At 41.6% G+C, this 19860-nt stretch overlaps 1 protein-coding gene across 13 annotated transcripts in view; it reads right to left on the reverse strand.

The window, feature by feature from the left end:
• The window catches only part of plcb4a (phospholipase C, beta 4a), a 568665-nt gene that overhangs the window by 298986 nt on the left and 249819 nt on the right, over positions 1–19860 (reverse strand). Inside the window, exon 1 of one of the 13 annotated variants that reach the window (XM_072265522.1) lies at positions 1925–1952. The exons of the other annotated variants lie outside the window; for them this stretch is intronic. The gene's annotated coding sequence lies outside the window, so the exon portion shown is untranslated. Of the gene's footprint in view, positions 1–1924; positions 1953–19860 lie in introns of those variants that run through there. 13 annotated transcript variants of the gene reach the window in all.

Genomic DNA, 19860 nt, shown 5'->3' on the forward strand with positions numbered 1-19860 from the left:
AAGCCTCATACAGATGTCATTTCCCATGCAGCACTTTTATGAAACTTTCTACTGGGCTGCAGGAGAAAGCAACAAGAGGCGAAATAATGTTCTCATCCTTATACACTGATACAAGACACCAGCTCACTGAGACCTCCAGTGCCACCCACAACATCCGTGTACCTTTTCACTAGATCTATAAGCAACTTTGGAAATTGTTGCAACATGCTGGCCAATGCACATCTATCTTTGGTGGGAGTGGGTACAAGAAAACCACATAAATTCTCCCAAAAACTGCACCAATCAACTATTTGAATGATGAAATTTATCCCTGATCAGAGGTGCTGAAAGCATTATATAATGCCTTCAGTACAGTGGTCAGAAATCCTATCTCAAAGCTCAAGGATCAAGGAGTAAGAATGTACTTTATTCACTATACACATTTACATGAACGAGGAATTTGCTGTGGTGTTTTGTTCAGGGTGTGACATGCCACAGAAAACAACATTGAATAAGTACAAAGAATTAAATAAGTATGAAGAATTAAATAAAAAAATAAAGTTAGAGGTTAAAGCACGGATATAAAATAAAACATGCATAAATATATAAACGGCAGCATGTAATTACAATGTAAAAGTATTATAAAAAGTGGTTTAAAGTATAACCTTGAGGAAGTCTGCAGGTGCTGGAAATCTAAAGCAACACACACAACATGCTGGAGGAGCTCATAGATCAGGCAGCATCTCTGGAAATGAATAAACAGTCGACGTTTTGGGCCAAGATCCTTCTTCAGGACTGAGGAGGAAGGGGTATGACACCAGAATAAAACAGTAGGGGGGAGAGAAAGGAGGACAGCAAGAAGGTGATAGGTGAAGCCAGGTGGCCGTGAAAGGTAAAGGGCTGGAGAACAAGGAATCTGATAGCAGAGGAAATTAAATGTGTAATACAAGAGGGTATACATTGAAGTTGAAAGGGGGTAGGTTCAAGGGGGATGTGAGGGGTAAGTTTTTTACTCAGAGAGTGGTGGATGCCTGGTATGGTGGTAGTGGCAAAAATATTGGAGCATTTTAAGCGACGTTTGGATATGCACATGGACATAAGGAAGATGGAGGGATATGGGCCTGAAAGGATTAGTGTTTGGGTGTATTGGATTTGCTTTTTAGCTGGTTCGTCAAAGCATTGTGGGCCAAATGGCCTGTTCCTGTGCTGTACTCTTCCGTATTCTATGACAGTGGACCATAGGAGAAGGGGAAAGAGGAGAGGACCCGGGGGTAGTAACAGGCAGGTGAGAAGAGGTAAGAGGCCAGAGTGGGGAAAGGGAGGGAATGTTTTTTAACCTGAAGGAAAAATCGATATTTATGCCATCAGGTTGGAGGCTACCCAAACAGTCATCTGTCTTGGGGGATGTCTTGGAGTGTTGCTCCTCCACCCTGAGGGTGGCTCCACCTTGGCACAACAGCAGGCCATGAACCAACATGTAACTTGAAGTGTGAACAGTGCAATGATGGGAGTAACAAAAAGGTGGGGGGGGGTTGGAAGGGGATTAACTAGAATAATTGATCAGATTAACTCATGGGGGAAATCTTTCAAGATGCATGAAACTTAGTCCTTAGCATTTTCCAGCAAGAAGCTTTAGGAAAAGGTAATCTTCAGGGCGAGTAGTGTCCGCAATGATATTCCAACCTGCTTCAAAAGGGGCAGGAGGGAAAAAAGATTTTTTCCTCTGTTCCAACCATTCCCAGCCACTCAGGTACAGGATGCCAGTTCAGAACTTCTGGCAAATAAGCATGACATACAGGTTAAAAATAGGTTATCGGTGGCTTAGAAACAAAATAGATCTGCACTTTCTCTAAACATAATCACTGGAAACAGTAATGAGCACAAAGGGCCATGAGACAACCTGCAATGTGCAGGGACATTCCTGCTGCAAACTCAGGTTAATTACATAGGTGACGTAAGCTCCCAGCACAGCTTCTGTCTTCATCTTCTGATATCCCCCAAGACAGATGACTTGCAGTGGCGGTTCCTGAGATCAATGTGGGAACTGAAGACTTCCACAGACAGGACCTGTTGAGGCAGGTGTGTGGATTGTCAGCACAGGACACATTTTCTGTTGCTTAAACAGGATTTCTAAGCACTCCCCATGCATGAACTTGATGTCGTCAATACAATCCCAAATGTTTTTTCTCCTATTTGCATAACCAAGGACTAGGGATTCGCAGGAAACAGTGTAGATGTTTTGTCATCGTGAAAGGAAGCACATCATTGAAGCATGTTATCCACTGTTATCTGCTCCCATAAACAGAGCTGTTTCAAGAGCCTAGCCTTAAGCATACTTATTAAACTGTGAGTTCTTCATAACCCATCACAAAGCTAGAATAATTGTATTTTTCTAGTCAGGAAGGAATATCCCAATGGTAAAGCTAACATACAGGAGCACTCTTTCAGTTACTATTTAGAATGGAAAATATACATTTCTAGCATCAATTTTGAGAGACTGAAAATAACATTTTAAAAGTTTAACACTGACAATTGTAGTAATATTGTACTTGTTTACAACAAATAGGATTTTCTGCCATTTCTGTCATTTAAATACTCTGCACTATTTTGTATATCAAATGAGGTAGCCTGAAGTTTGTGAAGTAACAGATATCCATGTATAATTCAACAAAACTCTTTACCAATCTGTTTGGTATAATCTGAATATATTATACCATACAGTTCCTGAACTGCCCAATTTGGCTTCACTGCCAACACAGAATTCGATTGCCATTCTCACTGACTGAAGAATGGGGCAAAAATGTTTCAACATACTTTCAATCCAGTTGTTTCTACTCAAAAGCTTACTGGTTTTCACTTTGACACATCAGCTATAAATTCCATTATTTGTGACTAATATCACAGTATTCTGATACCATTTAATGATGCTATATAATTCTTCACTGCACTGAATGAACTGTCTCCTCAGATTCAGCCATCACAGACCTATCAACTCTCATTATTTGGACAAAAAGTTACCCTGAGAATAATAGGTAATTTTTCCGAGATTTTGAAAATAAGACTTTCATTAATCACTTACAGATTTTAGTACAAAAACATTGTAACAACAAACGTTCTGATGAAAAATCCCCACAGTGAAATATCAACTCTTTCACCACTGCCTATTCCCACTGAGTACTTCTCACACTCTAATCTGTAATTGAACAACTTGGTGCTTGTTGGAACAATATGTCCTTCAGAAAAATATATGTTATGTTTATCACCGATTTCAATACTCAGAAAAATATATTCAATTTTTGTCACAATCTAAAATAACATCTCTTTAATATAACAAACAGTGCTGAAGAAAATCAAGCAAAAGGTCAGAAGAAAAAAGACCATTGGAGAATGAAGTCACTAAATTATTACTTTGCATGATGAATCAATGTGTTGTTCATTGTAAGTTGCTTATTTTTAATATTAAGACTAATTTTAGAAATTTTAATGATAATACAATTACACTTTTTCTATTTCTTATGCTCATTGCTGTGCTGGCTTCCGTACATTGAACCATGGCTGTCCCAAAAATGATGCCGAGGAGTGAAAATTTGACTTCATCCAATAATATCATCACAAAGTTATACATTATTCACTTTACACACATTTTGTGAAAACTGAGAACAACCTGTGATTTATGACCTGCAAATGCTACTAGCTTGGACCAAAAGGAAAGAGAAAACTGATTGTTTACAGTAATCAGGTTTACTTGTCCATCTTTGACCATGATACAATCTAAAGTCAACATTGAAGATTTCCAGGGAAATTATGTTCAAAGCAGTAAATACACTCACTACATTGGAATCAGAACAACATAAGATCAACAATTTTTCCTCTAGAAACCAGAGTATCAGAATACAAATGTAACAACTACCACTGGACAAACTGAATGAGTATTTTGCACTAATCTTCACCAGAAGACAGCAGCAAACTGCCAGAAATGCAAGTGTCAGGGGGTAGGAGTGAGTGTCATTGTTATTACTAAGGAGAAGGTGCATAAAGAAACCACTAAGTCCGAAGGTAGATAAGTCTCCTGGACCAAATGGTGTACATCCCAGGGTTCAGAAAGAGGTACCTGAGGAGACTGTGGATGCATTAGTAATGATCTTTCAAGAATCACTGGATTCTAGAATGGTTCCTGTGGAATGGAAAATTGCAAATTTTACACCACTCTTTAAGAAGGGAGGGAGGCAGAAGAAAAGAAATTTAAGCCAGTTAGTCTGACTTCAGTGGTTGATAAGATGTTGAAATCTATTACTAAGCATGAGGTTTAGGAGTACTTGGAAGCACATGATAAAACTAGACCAATGTCAGCATGTTTTCTACAAATTTGCTGATGATACAACCATTGTTGGTAGAATCTCAGGTGGACACAAGAGGGCATACAGGAGTGAGATATGCCAACTAGTGGAGTGGTGCCGCAGCAACAACCTGGCACTCAACTTCAGTAAGACGAAAGACCTGATTGTGGACTTCAGGAAGGGTAAGACGAAGGAACACATACCAATCCTCATAGAGGGATCAGAAGTGGACAAAGGAGAGAGTGAGCAGCTTCAAGTTCCTGGGTGTCAACATCTCTGAGGATCTAACCTGGTCCCAACATATTGATGTAGTCATAAAGAAGGCAAGACAGCGGCTATACTTTATTAAGGGTTTGAAGCGATTTAGAATGTCAACAAATAGCTCAAAAACTTCTATAGTTGTACTGTGGAGAGCATTCTGACAGGCTGCATCACTGTCTGGTATGGAGGGGCTACTGCACAGGACTGAAAGAAGCTGCAGAAGGTTGTAAATCTAGTCAGCTCCATCTTGGGTACTAGCCTACAAGTACCCAGGACATCTTTAGGAAGCGGTGTCTCAGAAAGGCAGCATCCATTATTAAAGACATCCAGCACCCAAGGCATGCACTTTTCTCACTGTTACCATCAGGTAGGAGGTACAGAAGCCTGAAGGCACACACTCAGCGATTCAGGAACAGCTTCTTCCCCTCTGCCATCGGATTCCTCAATGGACTTTGAAGCTTTGGACAATACCTCACTTTTGTAATACACAGTATTTCTGTTTTTGCACATTTTTAAATAATCTAGTCAAGATACATAATTGATTTACTTGTTAATTTATTATGTTTTATTTTATTTTTTTTCTCTCTCTCTGCTAGATTATGTATTGCATTGAACTGCTGTTGCTAAGTTAACAAATTTCACGTCACATGCTGGTGATAATAAACCTGATTCTGATTTTCTAAATCTTCCCTGACAAATCAGTTGAAATTCTGAGGAAATGACAGGCAGGATAGACAAAGGAGACTCAGTGGATGCTGCTTACTTGGATTTTCAAAAAACCTTTGACAACCTGTACATTAGGCTGCCTAACAAAATAAGAGCCCATGGTTTTACAGGAAAATTGCTAGCATGGACGGAAGATTGGCAGATTGACAAAGAGACGAAGAGTGGGGGTAAAAGGGACCATTTCTGATTGGTTACCCTAACCCTAATGCGAATAATAGTATGCCACAGAGTTCGGCGTTAGGACCACTTCCTTTCACATTAAATGTCAATGATCTGGATGAAGGAATTGATGTCTTTGTGGTCAAAGATAGGTGGAGGAACAGACAGTGTTGAGGAAGTAGGGTGTCTGCAGAAGGACTTGGACAGTTTGGGGGAATGGGCAAAGTAGCAGATGCAATACAATTCAGGGAAGTGTGTGGCGATGTATCTTGGCAGGATAAAGGTGTAGACCATTTTCTAAATGGCGAAAAATCCAAAAATCAGAGGTGCAAAAGACATTGGGATTCCTCGTGCAGGTTGAGTCAGTGGTAAGGAAGGCAAATGCAATGTTAGCATTCATTTTGAGAGGGTTAGAATACAAATGCAAGATGTAACACTGAAGATTTATAAGGCATTAGTCAGACCACACGGTGTATTGTCAGCAGTTTTAAGCTCCTTATCTACAAAAAAAATGTGCTGGCATTGGAAAGGATCCAGAGGACGTTCACGAGAATTACCCCAGGAATGAAAGGGTTAACATATAAGAAGCGTTTGATGGCTCTGGCCCTGTACTTGCTGGAGTTTAGAAGAAAGAGCAGCGATCTCATTGAATCCTATCAAATATCAAATACGGAGTGGACGTGGAGAGGATGTTTCCTACAGTGGGGGAAATCTAGGACCAGAGTGCACAGCCTCAGAATTAAGCAATATCCATCTAGAACAGGCCGGCTGGTGGCATAGTGGCATCAGCGCTGAACTGTGGGGCGGAGGTTCCGAAGTTCAAACCCAGCCGGCTCCCCCCGGCATGCTTTCCATCCGTGCGGGGTTAAGAGCTGGTGATCTCTTTGAAAAAAAAACTCACCCGGCAGAAGGCAATGGCAAACCACTGCTGTAACTTGCCTCGTACGCGAATTCCAACTACGTCAGAACGGCGTGGGAGGAAGTCATCCGCGACCCGGAAAAATTCCGGATGCGACCTACATTACATTATGTAGAACAGAAATAAAGAAAACTTCCTTTAGCCAGAGTGTGATGAATCTGTAGAATTCACCGGCACAGAAAGCTATGCAGGCCAAGTCATTGGGTATATTTAAGATGGAGTTTGGTAGGTTCTTGGTTAATCAGGGTGTCAAATGTTACGAGGAGAAGGCAGGAGAATGGGGTTGAGGGATAATAAATCAGTCATGATGAAATGGCGGAGCAGACTCGATAGACCTAATGGCTTGATTCTACTGCTATGTCTTACGATCTTATAAAAGACATCCATTCAAAAATTCTAACTATATTAGCCATGTCAGGAGGACTTTAATAAAACTAATGGATTCCCAGAACAATTATGAAGCTTATGATATACTCCCATGTACCAAAAAGTACGAGTCATAATGTAAAGTGGAACATCAACAATAGAAATGTTTACAGAAGGAAAATGACCTCTAGGCTCCTAGCTTGCTAATGCAGATAAACTAACTGGAAATAATAATCTATCTACAATAGAGCAATGTATTGAGAGGAGAAAATTGTAGTGTTTCACAAAAAAAAAGAAAAAAAACATCCAATTTTCTCCTCAATTTCTTTCAGCTGAAGGTGACAATGTCACCAGAAAATAGCTAAATAAGCTAGTTATCTTAGGATTGAGAGGTTAGTAGGGTGCCACTGATATTGTGCTAATGCCCTAGCTCTTCACAATCAATATTGAGGATCTAGATAAGGAAGAACATGTTATAATATCCAGGTTTGGTGGTGATACAGACCTAGATGCACATGAGGCATGTGAAGAGGATGTATTGGCTTCTGGGAGATATAAAAAGCTAAGTGAAGGGGCAAGGAGGTGGCAATAGAATATAATGTGGAACGTGCAAGATCATATAATTCACCAGAAAGAGAAGTATATTTTATTTGAAGTATTGAAAGTTTGAAAGATGTTGCTGTTTAGAGGTCTGAATCATCACTGAACATAGAACCATAGAAACTACAGCACAGAAACAGGCCCTTTGGCCCTTCTTGGCTGTGCCGAACCATTTTCTGCCTAGTCCCACTGACCTGCACACGGACCATATCCCTCCATACACCTCCCATCCATGTATCTGTCCAATTTATTCTTAAATGTTAAAAAAAGAACCTGCATTTACCACCTCGTCTGGCAGCTCATTCCATACTGTGCAGATCTAGCAAGCAATTAGGAATACGAAGTGTATGTTGGCCTTTACTGTCAGAGTACTGAATACAAGAGATGTCTTACTGCAATTATAAAAGGCCTGAGTTAAATCACATTTGTAATACTGTGTACATGTCTGGTCTTTGATTTAATGAAGGACATACTTGCAATAGATGGAATTTGATGAAGACTCCACAGATTAAGTTCCGTAATTTGAGTGTGGGGGGGGGGGAAATGAATGGTTGTTCTGTGAAGAGAGACCTTGCAAACTGTTGTTTTATCACCTTCAATTGGAAAGAACAAGAGTCAAGCTCGTTGAAATATAAAATTCTTGCATGGCTGGACAGGAAAGATACAGAATTGATCTTTCTCTTGGCTGAGGTATTTCAAATGAGGAAATACATTCTATAAACATGGGGCTCAAGAGATGGGTATATTTAAGTTACAGTTTGGTAGATTTTTGGATGTTACAGGAATCAAAGGTCATGGTATTAGTACAGAAAGAGGCACTGAAGTCAAAGTTCAGCTGTGCTCTTATTAAATGGTAGGACAGGACTACTCCTGTTTCTATGTTAAGTTATGCTCTTACACTACCACAAAGTCACAAAACTACGAAGGAGCCGATTGTAAATTATTTGATCAGTTTGGTGGTGCCAATAGACCACAAAACCAGTGGAGGTGGGGGTTCCATAAGCAAGTTTAATTCAGATAGTCACATTCAATTACTGAAGCATACAGCAGAAATCATTGAACATGGATAAATACCTCTTTTTTTGCACTTTCCAGCAAGATGACAGATGAATGTCAGATTCGCAGCAAAGACCTTTCCCATAAATAGCTGAAACTCATTGCTAATTGAGTCCTTGTACAACTGCTGTTACAGCACAATGTGAAGAAGCACAGCATCACCGACGGCAGCTTCTGGGTTTTCAAACTTAACTGAGCAGGTGCAGATGGCAGAATCTGTCAGCATTTTAAGAGTATTGAAAAGAGAACAGTTTTGCCTTGATCATACTGTGTGAAGGTCCAGACATGTTAGAATTTACTTCAAAGGTCCTTCTGAGGTAGCAAACCTCCATTCCTATCAGGTCAAAGACAGCATAATGATTTACCTCAATGTTTGGTAGCATGTCTGCTTATAATTGTAAAATTTCAAAACAGTAAATGATTTTCTGACTTTCCCACCATGCATCATAATAGAACCTGTTAACTACCATATTACTAGGCCAAGCACAAGCTCCTCAAACTTCATACAACTAATCTTCATTTACTGTGAAAATATCAGCCTGGAATTCGCAAATATTTATTTTTTTAATATCTTATTTCTGTGCTGATCTCCCATAGTCAACTAACTGGTAAGTGCCAACTCCAACTTGTGCCATGCCATGGACTCATTTGAGGGACTGGGTCAGATTAAGCCCTGCTCATGAAAATGCTAAAAAACAGATAGTCAAAGCTCTTGGCCTGAAATGTCAACCATCCCATTGCCTACACAAATGTTACTTAACCCACTGAGTTCTTACAACAGTGTCTTTTTGTTCCCAGCATCTGCAGTCTCTTGCGTCTCTACATCACCTAACTCAATTGTCCTCCAAAGCATGTTTAATATTCCAGGGCGGTCTTCAAAGTGTGCGCGGAACATCTGGCTGGTATGCTTACAGGCATTTTTAATCTCTCCCTCCCAGTGTGTAGTGCCCTCCTGTTGCAAATCATCCATTATCGTCCCTGTACCTAAGAGAACCAAGGTAGCGTGCCTGAACGATTGGCGCTCTGTCGCACTCACTTCAGTTATAAGCAAATGCATTGAGGGGCTCGTTATACACCACATCTGCAGCATACTACCACCCACACTGGACGCCCTACAATTTGCCTACTGACAGAGTCGGTCTACCGATGATGCCATAGCCACAGCACTACACATCATCCTCACTCACCTGGGCAACAGAAATGCAATCATTAGAATGTTGTTCCTGGACTATGACCAGCATTCAACACCATAATTCCCTCCAGATTTGACAGGAAGTTCAGAGGACTCAATCTGCACCCCGCCTTGTGCAGCTGGATCCTAGACTTCCTATCAGATCGCCAACAGGCGGCAAGGAGGGGTTCCCTCACCTCTGCCCCTCAACACAGGTGCCCCTCCAGGGTTGTGATCCGAGTCTCCTCCTCTACCCCCTTTAAGCCCATGACTGTGCTGCCACACGCAGCTCCAATCTACTGATCAAATTTGCAAATGATATGACTTTGATTGGCCTTATTTCTAGCAGTGACGAGACAGTCGGTTGACAGTCTGACACAGTGGTGCCAAGATAACAACCTCTCCCTCAACGTCCAAAAACAAAAGAGCTGATTGTGGATTACAGGAGGAATGGACACAGGCTCGCCCTGACCAACATTAATGGGACTGCAGCTGAGAGGGTGAGTAGTTTCAGGTTCCTCAGTATACACATCACCGAAGATCTCACCTGGCCTGTACACACCGGCAGTGTGGCAAAAAAAAAGCACAAGTGTCTCTTTCACCTCAAGCAACTGAAGAAGTTCGGTATGAGTCCCCAAATCCTCAAGACCTTATACAGGGGCACCTTTGAGAGCATCCTGACTGGCTGTATTACCGCCTATTACAGGAACTACACCAGTGTTGATGGCTGGGCACTGCAGAGAGTGGTACAGACAACCCAGCACATCTGTGGACATGAACTTCCCTCCACTGAGGACATTTATGGCAGCAGATGCACAAAGAAGGCCTGGAAAATCATCGGGGACACCAGTACCCCCAACCACAAACCGCTTCAGCTATTTCTGTCTGGCAAACAGTACCACACCATTAAAGCCAGGACCAACAGATTACGGGACAGCTTTTTTCTACAAGCAATTCGACTTATAAATTCACATGTCTATACATTGTGACAGAGTCATAACACAAAGACTTTTATTCCCTCACATTGTGGGATGGATGCAAGATTTAAATAAATTCAAATCCAAACCAGGCAGATCAAGATCAGGCAGAAAACTGAGGACAGCAATGCCTCTCTTCCAGACCAGCTTAACAATTTCTTTGCACGCTTCGAAGCATCAAACACTACAGCAAGGGGGAGAGCCAGTCCCTTTTCACCATCTGACCAGCCGGCTCCAATCATTGATCCAGAGCAAACACGGAGGACCCTTGCCAGGGTCAACCCACGGAAAGCGGGAGGTCCTGACAACATCCCTGGACGTGTGCTCAAGGAATGTGCTGATATATTACTAGATGTCCTGACAGACATTTTCAATACCTCCCTTAGTCAAGCCATTGTCCTGATGCTTCAAAACCTCCACAATCATCCCTGTAGCAAAGAAATTAGTTGTAGCCTGTCTGAGTGATTACCGTCCCATTACCCTGACCCCCATAGTGATGAAATGTTTTGAACAGCTTGTCAAGCCTCATATCAGAGCCAGCCTCCCCTCATTGCTGGATCCTCTACAGTTTGCTTATCGTCCAAATCGCTCTACAGAGGACGCAATATCCACCACACTGCACACAGTTCTCTCTCACTTGGACAACAAAGACACTTATGCCAGAATCCTGTACATTGATTTCAGTTCAGCATTCAATACCATCATCCCGCAGAGACTAGTGGAGAAACTGTCGCTGCTTGGCCTTAACACTGCCATGTGTCGCTGGATTCTGGATTTCTTGACAGAGACACCACAGTCAGTCCATGTTGGCAGAAACATCTCTGACTCCATCACGCTGAGCACTGGATCCCCACAAGGCTGTGTGCTTAGCCCATTGCTGTTTACACTGCTAACACATGACTGTGCAGCCAGGTTCAAGGAGAACCTGATCATTAAATTTGCTGACAATACCACAGTGGTGGGGTTCATCAGCAAAAATGATGAAACAATGTACAGGGAGGAGGTCAAACACCTAGAGAGCTGGTGCAGTGACAACAACTCGATGCTTCATGTCACCAAAACCAAGGAGATGATCGTCGGTTTCAGACTATCTCAGCCTGAGCACACACCCCTCAGCATCAGCGGCTCCACAGTGCAGAGAGTGGAAAACATCAAGTTCCTTGGGGTGCAGATCTCGGACAATCTCACCTGGTCCAGGAACACCACTGGGATTGTGAAACGGGCCCAGCAGAGATTGCACTTTCTGAGGAAGCTTAAACAAGCATCACTCCCCACCAACATCTTAACTACATTCTACAGAGGCACGGTTGAAAGTGTGCTGACCTTTAGCATCACAACCTGGTACTCCAGCTGCAGTGCTGTCGACAAAAAAGCTCTGCAGAGCGTGGTTCGGGGAGCAGAGAAGGTTATTGGGGTCTCCCTACCTTCTGTCCAAGACCTCTTTCAGAGTCAATGCCTCCAGAAGACACGGTACATCATTAAAGACCCCTCACACCCTCTCCATGAACTGTTTGTTCTTCTGCCATCAGGCAAACGTTACAGGAGCATCAAAACTAAAACCACAAGGCTACTAAACAGCTTCCTCCCACAGGCAGTCAGACTGCTAAATAGCTGCTCTACCTGACTCTGCTTTGGACACTTTTAACTTGCACTGGACACTTATAACTTGATTTTAACTGACATGTGGCTGTTGTGTTTTACTATTTATTGTTATGTTTATTATTTAGTGTTGCATTTGTTATGTCATGATTGCATTGCTCCTGGGAAACGCTGTCTCATTCTGCCCTGCAGAGCTGATGTACGGTTAGAATGACAATAAAGTTTTTTGAATCTTGAAATACAAGTGCCTAGTGTCCAGAAGGCTCCAAAGGTAGTCATAGCTGAAGGGTGGTAGTGGGAATGAGCTCCCACTGCTAAACAAATGCTCTTCATGGTGTGCATCTCAAACAGCCTCTGACAACTGGGAGAAGAGGTTTGAGGAAAATAGATGGGGAATGTGATTGCTCTAAGAACTGACATAGACTTCATGGACCAATTGGCATACTCTATGCCACAAGGAACAGAAAAACGAATGCTAAACAATCTAAATGAATTTATACTTACACATGTTTTTACCTAACAGCTGATTTCCTCCATCAAAGACAAAATGGAGTAGAGCCCCTCGAACCATATCTTAATACTTTAGGTTCTTTGAGCTGATTCCCCAGCTTCAGTGCTGTAGAACTGCATTAAGTTTTTCCACCGTATTAAGTTCATGCATCAGTGCTTACCTCCACACAGTATGCAACACTATGTAAGCATGCTCCCGCAAACTTGACTAAAAATCCCGAACATGCTACTGCTGAGTGCCAAGAACTTTCATGGAATATTCTGAATGGAGTTCTGTGGAACATCTAGAAAGTGCTGGTCTGTAGTAATAGCAAATTCAGAGTATCTACACATAAATGCACTGGGCAAGTAGAGGGCAACCACATAAAATAAGGCCTGCTGCGTTCGGTGTATAACCCTCCACAGGATTACAACAATGTGTCCTTCTCTTTAATCACATTTTAAGAATTTTGACTTGTTTTTAAACCTTTTCCTTCCTTTGCTAGCCTTAACAGAATGAAAATTTCTGCAATTCTGAAGGAGAAACAGAAACATCATATATAGAGCAAATTTTCAAGTTCAATGTCCCTAAATTTGATTTGGAAGAATTAAAAATTTAAATCAAGTTCCTTTGAATGAACTTAATTCAGTGGTAATCCAGGAATGGAGGGACCCGAAATTTAACATTTCCAAGTACTGAACACATATTTTTGTGTCAAATCAAAAACAACTGCTCCATTTGAAATCAATACATTGCAAACCAAAACAATTGTAAAATATAATTAAGGAGAAAATACATATGACACTTCCATTATCACAGAAAAATTATGGAGTATTGGTGAAATTCTTAAGCAATGGAAACAGATGTACAGTACCCACATATTAGAAGATCACCAACAACTTTATGTCGAGGCAAGTGAGAATATATACTATTAAGAGAAAAACAGCAGAGAAATATTGATGTAGAAGTAACAAAGGAAACAGGCCATTGTTTAGTTAAAATAGGAGATCTGTCCTGACAAATCTTAACCTCGTCTTTACAGCTGCAGAAGAACCAATCAAGGATACCAAGGCATTCACAGGTATCCAAATGTGGGCATGAATCCTTAAGTAGCAGGTCTACACAACCTGCTCCATCCCAGGGAGGCAAAACATTTTAATTCCCATTCCTGTTCCGACAGGTCAGTCCACGGCCTCCTCTTGTGCCATGATGAGGGCACCCTGAGGGTGGAGGAGCAACACCTTATATTCCATTGGGTAGCCTCTAACTTGATGGCATGAATATCCATTTTTCCTTCTGGTAAAAAAATGTTTCCCTCCCCCTCCCCTCTTCATCTATTCTCACCTGCCTATCAGTTCCCTCTTGGCCCTTTCCTCCTCCCCTTTCTCCTATGATCCACTCTCCTCTCCTATCGGATTCCTTCATCTACAATCCTTGTTCTTTCTTCCCCACCTGCCTTCACCTTTCACCTTCTGGTGATCCTCCTTGCCCTCCCCCCACCTCTTTATTCTGGTGTCTTCCCTCTTCCTTTCCTGTCCTGAGGAACGATCTCGGCTCAAAACATCAACTGTTTATTCATTTCCATCGATGCTGCCTGACCTGCCGTGTTCCTCCAGCATTTTGTGTCTGTTGCTTTGGATTCCCAGCAACCACAGAATTTCTCAAGTTTTTGATTTGTTGTACAAATGGAGTCAGCATTTCTGAGCTATGAAACTTAATTATTTAAATCTGGCTATGCTATTAACTCCACAGGGGTCTCCTCATTTGCAGTTTTGAGACGTTTATTTATTTACATACTATAGCCATTCCAGCCCAATGATCTCGCATTGCCAATTACACCCAAGTGACCAATTAGCCTACTAACCCAGTACATCTTTGGAATGTGGGAGGAAACCAGAGCACCCAGAGGAAACCCACATGGTCATGAGGAGAACGTACAAACTCCTTACAGACAGTGGCAGGATTTGAATCCCAGTCTTTGTCACTGTAATCGCTTTATACTAACTGCTATACTTCACCAGCTACTGGCAGTCTCATGTTGTTTTTTTTACCAATCTTGTTAATATTAGGACCAATGGCTTTCAGAAACTTGGTGCTTGGGGACATAAATGAAGAAAAACCACCTGTGCAAGATCGTTGATGCTATCCATGGAACCAGGCATCACAAAAGTGGGAAGTGTCAACCCACTGAGCCTGGCAACACTTGCTGAAAGCTGTCAAGTTAACCAATTTTTGCTGTTTGCATACAAGTCTACACTTTTATTGCTGCTAAGTACTTACCAGCTTCTTTTAAAATTAGCAATGAATCTGTTTCCACCACCTTTTCAAACAGTACAATAGAAATCACAACTCTGTGTGCCAAGTAAGTTTACGTTCAAATCTAAAGTTTGATTCAACAGCAAACAACATTTTGTACTTTCTTAAACAGAATTTAAAACAAAAGATTATAATTATCAATAAGGGCACCCTGTTTTTCCCATCCAGTAAACTGTACTTGAAATAAGGCATCCGTAAGCAACTGTGTACTTAATTTAATTCTCAGCACAATTGCTGAAACAGCAAATGTTTCTGTTCCTTTCCATCTCAGTAATTTGTTTGTTCATTACTCACAAATATAATTGGACTGTCACAAGAAAAGCTAATTGTGAATAATGTCACATATTTCAGTATATCAAAACCCCAAAAGAGAAACTGCAATATTTTATTTTAAAATTGCATTTTAGAACTGGAACTTGAACAAACTGTCCACTTCACAAATCCTAATTTCCTGTATTCTAGTGGATTGGCAATAACTTTCAATTATCATGACTTACAATACTGAAAAAAATCAATACATTAGTCACATAAGACACTTAAAATCAAAATGCATAATGCATATGAATGTTTTTATTGTTACTGCAGTCAAGGTCCCTGCCCAAGGACCTTGGTTGGATAACTGTAAGAAGTTTCTTCGCACATTTAAATACTGGTTTACTGAAATTCACTTGATATATTGCATTTCCTAATTTTGTTAAATGCATTCTGTTACTATCACAACAAAACCATTCTCTCAAATACGAGGAAATCTGCAGATGCTGGAATTTCAAGCAACACACATAAAAGTTGCTGGTGAACGTAGCAGACCAGGCAGCATCTCTAGGAAGAGGTACAATCGACATTTTGGGCCGAGACCTTTTGTTAGGACTAACTGAAAGAAGAGCTAGTAAGAGATTTGAGAACCATTCTCTTTTGGCGATAGATGGCCTTTCTGCTTTGAATGTATTGTAATTTGGTTCATTGCCAATCACGAGTGAAATGAAGTGGAAGGAAACTTATTTTTTTACAATTACTTCCTCATTTACTTTCAATTACACCAATACCACAATACATATCACAAGATTTTGAACCTTATCTGGTTCTCACATAAGTCAACATGAACTTAATGTTCATACAGATTGTTGAAAAACTGTAAAAGAATTCTGGACAAGAATAAGGCTTTCAGAGTACTGGAGCAATCTATTATATGCTTTGTGATGATTAACATGAGAATACTGAAGGAAGTTTTCAACAACATTTTCCACATGGTATTCTCACTGAACTTTACTTGCTTGTCTATTTATTTAAGCGATTCAGCACCAGTACGCCCTTCCACTGCCAACGCGCCACACAGCCCAGCAACCCACCTACTTAACATGAGCCTAATCACAGGACAATTTACAATAATCACATAACCTACTAACCAGTACATCTTTGGCCTGTGGGAAGAAACCAGAGCACCCAGCTCACAATTAATGCAGGGAAATCTAGATAATATCTCATGTGGTCCACAATTGTATTTCTACCCTCTCTAGTTCCTATTTATCATGTTGTCATGTGTGACATGCCTACTCTTTGTACGGCACGGGCCTCACCTATTTCAGGCAAAGGTTCCTGATGCTCGTGCTGGAATTTTAATGAATTCCCGCATGGAATGTATGTGCAGAGCCAACAATATCCAGGCTCAGTCAATTAGTTTATTCTTACCTCTTTGAAAATATCTGGACCACAGACCATATCAACAACCTCTTATCTGGATCAGTTTTACTTTCTGTTTCATCTTGATATCTCTGCTTTGTTAGAAAATACATCACTCCACTCAATAGTCCCACGACTTTGCCTTCCTCCACTTGTTAAACTGCACTGAGATCTCTTTCAGTACATGATGCTGATGATAAGCATCTGGCCATTCATGCAAGATTTCTGCCTGCAGTTTTGAATTCCCTTTGCATTTTCTTGAAAAGTGAAACAATCCATGCGTGTACAAGGCCAGACCTGAGCAATACTTAGATAGACATGGCTGGCAAACTGCAAGTAACTTTGCACCATGCAAGGTTCTGTGGCTCTGAAATCCACCATCATGAAGTGCTTTGAGAGGCCGGTCGTGGAACACAGTAACTCAACTCACTGCAGTTCACCTACTACCGAAACATATTAACACCATCTCCCTGGAACTGCACTCATCTATGGAGCATCTGGATAGTAAAGGCATGTATCTTCCGTCTAGTGGTTATTAACTACACATTAGTTTTCAATACTATAATTCCAAGCAAGCCCATCTGTAATTTCTTAAATCTGGTATTCAATACCTCCATTTGCAATGGGATCCTTAATTTCTTGACCAACAGACCAATAGCATTAAGGACAGACAGCCACATGGCACTGCAGCCTCACAAGGCTGTGTCCTAGTCCGCTACTCTATTCCTCATACATGCACAACTGCGCGGTCAGATTCTTTTCTGACTCCCATCTCCAAATTTGTTGATGATAGTGGACTAAATCTCAAATACTGATGAGTCCAAGTACAGGAAGGAGATAGAGAGCATAGTAATATAGCGTCATGTCAGCAAAACAAAAGAACAAGTTGTTGACTTCAGGAAGAAAGGCTGTTTGATGCTGGGGCATATGGGTGCAATACTGCTTAGCACTGTGATGTGAGGTTCAGTAGGGTCACAGCCTCAGGGAAGAAGCTCTTCCTATGCCTGCTGGTGCGGGAGCGGAGGCTCCTGTAGCACCTACCAGATGGGAGGAGAGTAAAAAGTCCATGGTTAGGGCGAGATGCATCCTTGATAATGCTTTTCGCCCTGCCCAGGCAACGTTTATGGTAGATGTTCTCAATGGTGGGCAATTGGGTGCCGATAATCCGCTGGGCAGTTTTCACCACACACTGGAGTGCTTTGCGGTCCGATATGGGACAATTGCTATACCACACTGAGATGCAGTTGGTGAGTATGCTCTCAATGGTACAGCGGTAAAAGTCCTTAGGTATCCTGGGACAGAGGTGAGCTTTCTTGATGCTCCACAGGAAATAAAGGCGCTACTGCACGTTTTTGATCAGCATGAAGGAGTTCAGGGACAAGGTGAGATCCTCGGAAACGTGGACACCAAGGAATTTGAAGCTTGATACACGCTCCACTACGGCTCCGTTGATGTAGATGGGGACGTGAGTGTGGCTCCTAGCATGCCTGAAGTCCACAAAGATCTCCTTGGTCTTCTGGGTGTTAAGGGCCAGGTTGTTATCGGCACACCATGCAGTCAGGTGCTGGACCTCATCCCTGTAGGCCGTCTTCCCCTCTGATCAGGCCAACCACCGTGGTAACGTCTGCGAAATTGATTATGGAATTAGAACCATGTACAGGAACGCAGTCATAGGTGAAAAGGGAGTACAGAAGAGGGCTCAGCACACAGCCTTGAGGTACGCCGGTGTTCAAGGTGAGAGTGGAGTGAGACTGCTTAATATGTCAACTGCTCTGCCCACAATCGCAAGAAACTGCAGTGAGTTGTGGACACAGCTCAACACATCGCGGAAACCAGCCTCCCCTGTACTGACCTGCAGCCAGTATAACCAAAGACTCTACCCACCTCATTATTCTCTCTTTGCTCCCCTTCCATCAGACAGCAGAGGTACACAAGTCTGAATGTAGGTACCACCAGGCTCAAAGACAGCTTCTATCTGCTGTTACAAGACTACTGAATGTTTCTCTAGTATGACAGGATGAATCCTTGACTTCACAATCTACCTTGCTGTGACTTCGAACCCTACCATCTATGTGCCCTTCACTTTCCCTGTACTGTAAACTATATTCTGCACCCTGTCATTGTTTATCCTTGTTTACTATTGTAATTAGTTGATCTGCATGGATAGCATGCAAGTCAAGTTTTCACTGTACCTAATGACAATAAAGCAATAATAGTAAACCAATGATCATCTCCAATATGAGCAAGGGTCAATCTAGCCACTTACACATGAAATGTAATTACATTCCCAAGTCTGAATCCCGCAACTTTGACATCACGGCAAGAGCCAACATTGACCAGAAGTTTACAGGACTTATAAAATCAATTATTTGGAGTTAAAAACAGTAGATCAGAGACTAGGAATTTGGCAGTGAGCAATTCAAGTCTGATCCACCCAAAGCTTTCCTATCATTTACAAGGTTCAGACAAGCTGCCTGCTGGAATATTTCTCACTCGGCAATAACAACAAAACTAAACACACAATCACACTCATTGCTGCCTATTTATGTAGGATCCTGATGGGAATCCAAAGTCCACTCCTATCACCAGTGGTTTAGTGTGCCTGCAGTTTATACTTTCTATACTGAGCAATTCAACAAATTATTAAATTGCTTTCAAGAGCACTCTCCAAATATGAAAGGCAAGGCCAGGGCCTCCAAGTATCATTTAAATGCCAAAGCGTCCTAATTCAGTAACATAGCACTGATCCTATACTGCTGTAGGGTTGACATCCTAGAACTCTCAATCTAAGATCATTATGGACACACCTTCACACAAAGAAGGTGGTTGCTCAAGAAATGGCTCAACAACTTGTCCAGGGCAATTGTGTATGGGGCTATAAGTAACCGTCTATCTCCACAACATAGTGGGGTATAGGTAGGGTATAAATGTAAGCAGACTTTTTGCAATGAGGTCAGATGAGAATAGACCTAGAGGTCATGGGTTAAGGGTGAAAGGTGAAATATTTCAAGGGAACTTCAGTCAGTGTATGGCAAGCGTGTGGAACGAGCTGCCAGCGGAATTGGTGGATGTGGATTCAATTTCAGCATTTACGAGAAATTTGACTAAGTACGTTGATGGGAGTGGTTTGGAAGGCCATGATCCAGGTGCAGGTTGATGAGACTAATAGTCTGACATGGATTAGATGGGCCAAAAAACCTCCTTCTGTGCAGTAGTAACCTATAACA

Source organism: Mobula birostris, chromosome 8 (assembly GCF_030028105.1).
Source record: "Mobula birostris isolate sMobBir1 chromosome 8, sMobBir1.hap1, whole genome shotgun sequence".
Classification (NCBI taxonomy): domain Eukaryota; kingdom Metazoa; phylum Chordata; class Chondrichthyes; order Myliobatiformes; family Myliobatidae; genus Mobula; species Mobula birostris.